The 8,312-nt window shown below is 45.2% G+C and overlaps 1 pseudogene; it reads left to right on the forward strand.

Annotated features, from left to right (window-relative positions):
- The first annotated feature begins 2,636 nt into the window (after positions 1 to 2,636).
- On the forward strand, positions 2,637 to 2,754 carry LOC145398835 (5S ribosomal RNA; annotated as a pseudogene).
- The last annotated feature ends 5,558 nt before the right edge of the window (positions 2,755 to 8,312 follow it).

The following is an 8,312-nucleotide window of genomic DNA, read 5'->3' on the forward strand; positions in this document are numbered from 1 at the left end:
TGCAATTCCTCCCAATTTGCAATGACACCTCTACAATTCCATTGTAGTATACTGGTTGAGAATGCCTTAGTACTCATAGTGAAGGAAGAATCAGGATGAGGGGCGAGACAGCCTTGCCCTCCTGGGGGTTTGGATTGATGCTTATGAGAGCTCTTTGGAGGAGCCTGCCCAGCACCAAAAACCCGCACACTCTGTCTAACACCTGATGGCAAGTGTGAGGATGAGGAAGTAAGTTTTACAACATTCTTTCATGGAGTGGGCAGACAAGTTTGTTTGGAAGGCGGCTTGGGGACCGCCTTTGGAGATGTAGGACGGCCAGTGCTCCCACCAGAAGCCCCGGAGGTGGAAGTAGAGTCCACTGGACTCGAATCTTTTGAGGAGGCCATCCCATGCTCCTGATCTGAAGCACCAACGAGCTGTCCGACAACATCCCCAGGTGGGGATGGGACCAGAGGTGAACCTACTGTTTCGGATGTAGCCTTGCTAGATCCCTCAGCCTGCTGGGTGGAAGGAAGAGGAGAGATGTCGACAAAGGGCTCGACAACAGAGACTTAGGTGGCCGGTCTTCATGCTCATAGGACTCTGATGAACAATGGTGACATTTGCCAGATACAGGCAGAACCTTGGACAGACTGGATAGGACAGAAGAAGGAGTCTGGTCAACGTGGACATCTGCCACCACCACAGAAGTGTTCAAGCCGTCAGCCACTGGACTGGGGGTGGAAACAGTCTGAGTAGGGAGTGGGAAAGGTTCATTTTCACAAACAGTTTGAACGGCAGGGACAGCATCCCGCAAAGCACTAGATGCTGAAGTGGGCACTGGGCTGGGTCGAGGCCTTTTCGGAGATATAGGGTGGTGCACTGGCTTTCCATAAAGGACAGAAGCATAAGTAACACCAAGCTGGAAGAAGTGCGTCTCGGCTCTTTTCTTAGGCTCAGAAAACGAAACCTTCTCAAGTGTTCGAATTGACAAAATCTCCTTTTCTAAGCAGTAGCGAGGACAACTTTTAGAAGATACAGCATGAGGGTCCCCACAGTGGTAGCATTTAAGGGGTCCTGGATGGTCACTGGTATGACTTGGTCTGCCACAAGAGATACAGACACCAGGCAGGCCAGTCGCTGCACGTCAACAAAAGCGTCTAACATGTCCATATCCCAGGCAGTGGAAGCAGCGCTTTGGGGTTGGCACATACAACTTCACAGGAATCGATAACCATGCCAGTTTCACGGATCTAGGCAATGCTAATTTGTCAAACGTCAAGAACAATGTTGCAGTCGGAGTCAGAATCCCATCTATCTTTTTCTGAAGGCGCTCAACCTTCACCACACCAAACGACCGCAGCTCCTCCAACAGTCGCTCCTCCGAGTATTGGAGGATAAAATGACTCCCTTAGTTTGGTTCAATGCTCCATGAGGAACACAGGTAACCACAGAGTCAGCAACAAAGATCAAAGTCATTAGGCGGGAGCTCTCTTCTGGGGACGACACCTCAATCAGAATACTTCCATCCCCTTGGGATGAGATCTTCGGTTCTCTTCCAAGGGATGAGACAATGGCACGGTGCAATTCGAAGATATCAATATCTAGGACTGACCCTCCTATTGTGGATGTCATCACAATATATTTTGCATATGATGTGGGCACAGGCTCTTCTGAGCTCATCCCTAGAGCTGTACTTACCCGACGTGACCGCCTCCCAGTTCCAGTTGAATGCTGGGGCAAAGGAGGACATTCACCAGGGGCCTGGTAAGGCTCTAAGGTAGCAATTAGTGAGTTTCCATGGACAGAGCTAGAGTCGTCAATGAAAGTTTGTTTGGTGGCAGCCATATGAATGTACAAAAATCTTCATTCCCCCACCCCTCCACCCACCATGAAGCCCAACAAGGGGAGGTCTTATGCCAGGGAAAACACCACTGGCAAACCCAGAGATAGCAGGAGAGTATACTCGGGCAACCACGGGGGAACCTGGGCGAGGATGACTCCAGGACGATAGGAGCCACCAGATCCCCAAGTGCCCATTTGACCCTAGCCAACGCATGACCAGTTGATTGACCTGGTCGGGCCCAACCAGGCCACCCATCTAGCCAGAATAAGGGACCAAAGAGGTGTATTGCTAGCTGCAGGGCGCATCGTGCAGCATCACTCAACCCCCAGGACTCCCGTCTCCCAGCATTTTGGGACGCCACACATGGCAAACACATGGGGAGGCAACAGTCCTGCCCTAGAATGCAGATGGGCAGGGACTAACATCACCAGCAGGCCTCCTCCACCAGTCCTGCAGGGGGTGCTTGGTCCACGTGGCCAACAAATGCTGAACCCTACAAAGGTAGGCATGCCTCCAAAGTAGGTGACACAGCCAACCACGCTTCAAGCCCCGCCATCACGTCAAGGTGACCTCCTGCAGCGGGGTTCAGAGGTCTACCAATGCCAAGTTCACGGTAAGGAGGATGGGCGTCAAGATAATTCTCTGTTCATTGATAGTTATGGGGAAGCTGATAATTATGACATATGATGAATTATTGTTAACAGTTGCATGGTTCATGACTTGGCATTAAACCACTCATGAAATCCGTGTCATTCATAATAACAACTATTATGTAGAGGGTGTATTGTGTGACATAATTTTAAGAAATTTAGCATAATCATGACATGTTAATTGTAACCGCTTCCCGTCCGATCAGCGAAGTTAAGCAACGTTGGGTCTGGTTAGTACTTGGATGGGTGACCGCCTGGGAACACCAGATGCTGTTGGCATCCCTACGTGTCAAGTGGGGTTGGTGGAGGATTAGTGCCCCTCCCTGTAAAACAATTAACTCTAAGCCATTGGCCACCCCGTCTGGGATACATGGCGTCTGGCAATGAATGAATGAATGAATGACATGTTAATTTCAGTATATTTTCTGGCGGAATATTGTGTATGTATTATATTACCACCGATAACTATGGACAGCGGCAATGATCACTGTGTTCGGTTCGTCCTAGCGACCGAACGAAATCTGGTGAAGATCCATATCAGTCATTGTTACCAGATGCCGAGAGCATTACAGCATGTCGCTGGTAGATGGGGTGTTTCTGTTTGATATGTCAGCAACTGTACAGCCATGAGAAACACTATCGTTATCCTTCAGAGCTATGCACTATGACACAACGACTAAGTGTTGTGAAATAACGGGACGGGAAAGTTTGTACCTCAAACCCGTCTATGTCGGTTATGTGAGACACAGATTTTAGAATTTGTGCTAGAGGTAATAAAAGCTAATTAGATCATTTGGCCTCTGTGCACAGAAACAATACACTTTATTATCCGGCACCGAATTCATTAAATAAAAATATAACCGAATGGTCTGAAGTCGGCAACACACATGCAGACGGGCAATGAGTATGTGCACTCATGCCAGATGTATGATAGTACTTCAGCCGATACAAACCAAGTTAGTAAATTTCAGTGTAATAATGATATGTATTGCTTTCTACATATAATAAATGTTGAGTAGAAGGAAACTAATAATACATGTTTAGTCTCATTGCTTTAATATTTTGTATATCCTCCCCCTGCTTCCAAAACGTCCTCTAGACGTCTGAAACATCCATTTGAAGCATTTAACAACACATCTAAAGCAAACAAATGAACTTGTGCACCCCTGCTAGACTATCATAAAAAAAAAAAAAGTCCATGCCTTTAGATTTAACACCCTTCAAAATAATTTATTTGTTGTATTTCGTAGATGATAAGTTTTGAATAGTAGGAAAAAAATAAACCTACCGAGTTTCATTATTAATCCCCGGCGGGGCTCTTAGGGTAACGCAAACACGTCCTATGTATTTCCCCGCAATATGGCACATTCTTGCTCATTATTCCAACTCTTGTAATGGGATTGTGATATGGCAACACTCGATAGGGGAGGGGCGAACAGCAAGTACCTGCCCACATAGCCCAGCTAACCTTCGTTTAGCATCGAACATTCCTGGGGTAACGATACTTTTTCTTATGATTTTACATACGTAGGCAGAGACTGGCACATATGCACACATACATATACGTATATATCTATACATATATGTATATATTCACGCACATGTAGCCATAGACATACTGCATGTACAGGATAGGTATGCATGTATATAGATATGGGTATGTGTACAGGCGTGCATACATATACATATGCAACATGCACATATATATGATATATTCATTACACATAGACAGGGAGACATATATATACATATACACCCTAAGCAAATACATATACATAGTCACATACACAGCTAGATAGATAGACAAAAAGGATATGCTTTATAAAATTACCTCTCGATTCATAATCCCAGCACTAGGACAATACATGCACATGCACCTGATGTTTGTGTGTGTGGACAACACACACACACACACACACACACACACACACACACACACACACACACACACACACACACACACACACACAGAGGCTTGTATGCATATGATATATACATGCACATATACATATACACAAATATACATACATATACATATATACATACACACACATATATACACATACATCCACACACACACACACACACACACACACACACACACACACACACACACACACACATATATATATATATATATATATATATATATATATATATATATATATATATATATATATATACACACACACATATATACACATACACCCACACACACACACACACACACACACACACACACACACACACACACACACACACATATATATATATATATATATATATATATATATATATATATATATATATATATATATATATATACAAACACAAGTACTGTATATACCAAAATGTCCCATCATTGTCCTGGTGCCAGGGCATTACAGTGAGAGGAAGTCAGGGTGAAGGGTGAGAACGTCTTCGAGTACATCAAGATGGGTGATGAAATAGGTATACAAAGCAGAGAAGAAGAAGCCCAGGGGTCTGAAGGGGGCAATAACTGGGCAGTTAACGTTGTGATGGGATAATGTTTCAATCATGGGATTGTGGCAGAGTTTACATGACCTGTTGGCGGTCGGTCGTCTGGAGATTTCCCCTGGGCAGAGATACCCAAGGCAAATGCAGGCGTCGACCACATCACAGCAGCTGGTGAGGGTGGGGTGCTTGCCATAGGCGTGTCTCAGACCATGGTAGGTGTCATAGTGCTGGATGGTGGCACTATGGGACGTTCAGCATCAGTACACAGGGCTAGATCTTCCCTGGACTCCTCGAGAAGGATTTTCTGGACAATTGTCACGGACGAAGGGAGGCAGATGGCAGCTAGAGGGAGGCTACAGGCAGTTCTGGCCACGGGATCTGCCTTGTCGTGGTGGATGTGACCAACATGAGCTGGGATCCAAATAAAATAAACCCTGAGACCAAGAGCATGAGCCTGATGGAGGTGGGGGTAGAGGGGGGCGAAGAGAGGGGAGGAGTGTCAGGGTGGGTGGGTTGCGAAGTAAGGCAAGGGCAGCTTGGGAATCGCTAATGATGAGACCTGGTAGGTGATGAGAGAGAAAGAAGTCAAGGGCAGAGTGTATAGCAGATAGTTCACACTGGGTACTGCTGGCCCACTTCGGAAGGCAGTGGGAGATGGAGAAGACAGGGGAAGCAGAGTTAGTAAAGGCAATACAAGCAGCTCCTGCCCGGCCGTTAGCAAGGACAGAACCGTCAGTGTAGACGTGAATAGGATGGGAAGGGTAGGTGCGGGCTACGGAGTTAAGGATTTCAGTAATGGAGAGCAGTGAGGGGATTGGTAAACGGTCAGAAGCAGTGGTAGAGGGTGTGTAGTGCACAGCAGGAGTCATACGTGTTAAGGTAGGGAGCAAAGGGTCAGTAGGGATGGGAGTGACAAGATCAGTACGGATACTGGCAGGATCGAGGCCAGAAAGCTGGAGAGGACAGTTGAGTCCCGAATGAATTCTTTTTACACAAGATGCCAGGCCTGGCACGTGAGTATGCCGGATCTGATCTAGGTGAGTGGAATCTGAGAGAATGTCAACCAGCCAGGAGGAAAAGGATGAAGCAGGAGACGGAAATGTGGTCAGATATTGTGTGGCAAAGTATGACAAAGTAGTGTTTCAGGGGTCAAATGTAAGTATCACAAGTAATATCTTTCAAAAATAACACATTTAGACTTATTGCAGACGTGTCACCATTTGTTCTAAAAATTTTCCCACCTCACTTTAATTTCCCGCTACTTTCTTCTCTTAGAATTTATGGGAAACCTGTGCATCATCTTCTATTGTCCAGGTTGGGTAGAGCATCGCCAGGAAACACAGCAAGGCATATTAAATGAAGAAATCAGGTTAATCACAAATAAAAGCAAAAACGTCCTGACCATTCAACTTACCCACCCCACTGGGAGGCAACATGGCGCCTGTGGGTCATGTGACCCAGGTAGGCTGAAACACTATTGTTGCAACTTTATAGAAGGTGCTGTATCGAGTGAGTTGATGACGGAGGCCCACACCTGACATGCATCCTCGCTGTTCTTCAGCTAACAAGTGAATACCGTATAAAGACATGCACAGTGGAAAAATTTTACCATTCTTTAATTCCTCATTATACTTCCATCTGTCTATCTATTGCCAGACACCTTAATCCGGTAAAGGGTAGCGACAAACAAATTGCCTCCATGTCAGCCTGTTCCCCGCCGTTTCACTGCCCTACTCCCAACTCACACCCCTCTCTCGCATTTACCTCTCCACTCCATCCCTCCACTTCATCCTTGGTCTCCCCCTCCCTCTCTGCCCCCCTCCACCTCACTCACACTCTCCTCTTCAGTTTTTCGTTCTCCATCCTCTCCACGTGGCCAAACCACCTCAATGTGGTTTTCCTAACGCTTCCTATGACATCCACATCAACAGCACAATGCTCCTTCTGTTCCTCATTTGTCAACCTGTCTCTCGATGTAATTCCACATGTTCCTTTCAAATCATTCATTTCCGCTGCTCTCTCTCTTGACTTGTGTCCCTCCAGCAAGGTCCAAGCTTCATTTCCATACTTTAGAGTTGGTATCGCAATACTGTCATGCAGTAACTTTTTTCACTTCCGTGCTCATTTTCCTGTTTCTTATCGCTGCTTTCAAAGAACTGGCAACCTTTCTCCCATGTTGTACCCTTTCAAGCACTTCACCCTCTAAACTTCCATCCTTACTCGTCACATTACTCAAGTACTTAAATGTACTCACATTTTCCATTTCCTCCTCATCTAGCCACACTGTATATTCAGTGACTTCATTTCTGTTGAAGATCACAACTTTACTCTTCCCTACATTCACCTTTAGATTCTGTTTCTTATACACTCTTCCAGACTCATTTACCAAGCCTTGCAGCTCCCCTTCGTCTTTACTTAACAACACGGTTTCATCTGGAAACAACAGCACAGGGAGTTTCCACACACTCCCCTCCCTCATCAGGGCCACTTGAACATCCACTGCCCTACCTTGTATCTCTTTTATAGCCCCATCCATATAGACATTGAACAACCATGGAGACATGACACATCCCCGTTTCAGTCCAACCTTCAAACAGAAAAATCAGCTCAGTTCACTGTCCACATGCACCGCAATCTTAGCAACCTCACACATACTCTTCAAGGCATTCAGCAACTTCTCATTTACTCGATATATTCTTAATAGTTTCCACAATCCTTATCTGTCCCACCTGTCATATGCATTCTCCAAATCCATAAAGGCTGCATTAAAGACCTAAGAATGACTATGGTATCTGAGCTACAGTACACAGCCTCTTCCTTTCCTAAAACTTCCCCGTTCATCTTCAACTAATTGCTCTATTATTTCCCTAACTCTGTCAATAAATATCCTATCATATAATTTTTCTATTACAATAAGAAGACAAATGCCTCTGATTAACACACACTTCTTTTTCCCCTTTTCCTTTGTACAGGGAAATAATTATACTTGACTTCTAATATTCTGGGACTTTACCTTCCTCCCATATCAATCTGCACATCTTCCACATCCATTCTGCTACTATCTCTCCCCCATGCTTCAACATTATTTTCACTACACACTCCATCACTTCCAGGGGGCTTTCCCCATTTTGACTTTCTTCATTGCTTCCACAACTTCCATCCTACTGATTTCTTCCTCTCTTCTCACATGCCTCTTTCTCCCAGCCTTTCCCCAGCCACTTACACTCACATTACTTTCATTCTCTATGTTCAAAAGTTCCTTAAAGTTTTCTCTCTATCTGCTCACTTTTTCTCCCTTCTCCGCCAGTAATGTACCATATTTATCTTTCACTCCCCGACTAACTTCTTTAATATATACC

The sequence above is a fragment of the Coenobita brevimanus genome, chromosome 46 (genome assembly GCF_032717465.1).
Source record: "Coenobita brevimanus isolate Jiangsu-jjx chromosome 46, ASM3271746v2, whole genome shotgun sequence".
In the NCBI taxonomy this organism is placed as follows: domain Eukaryota; kingdom Metazoa; phylum Arthropoda; class Malacostraca; order Decapoda; family Coenobitidae; genus Coenobita; species Coenobita brevimanus.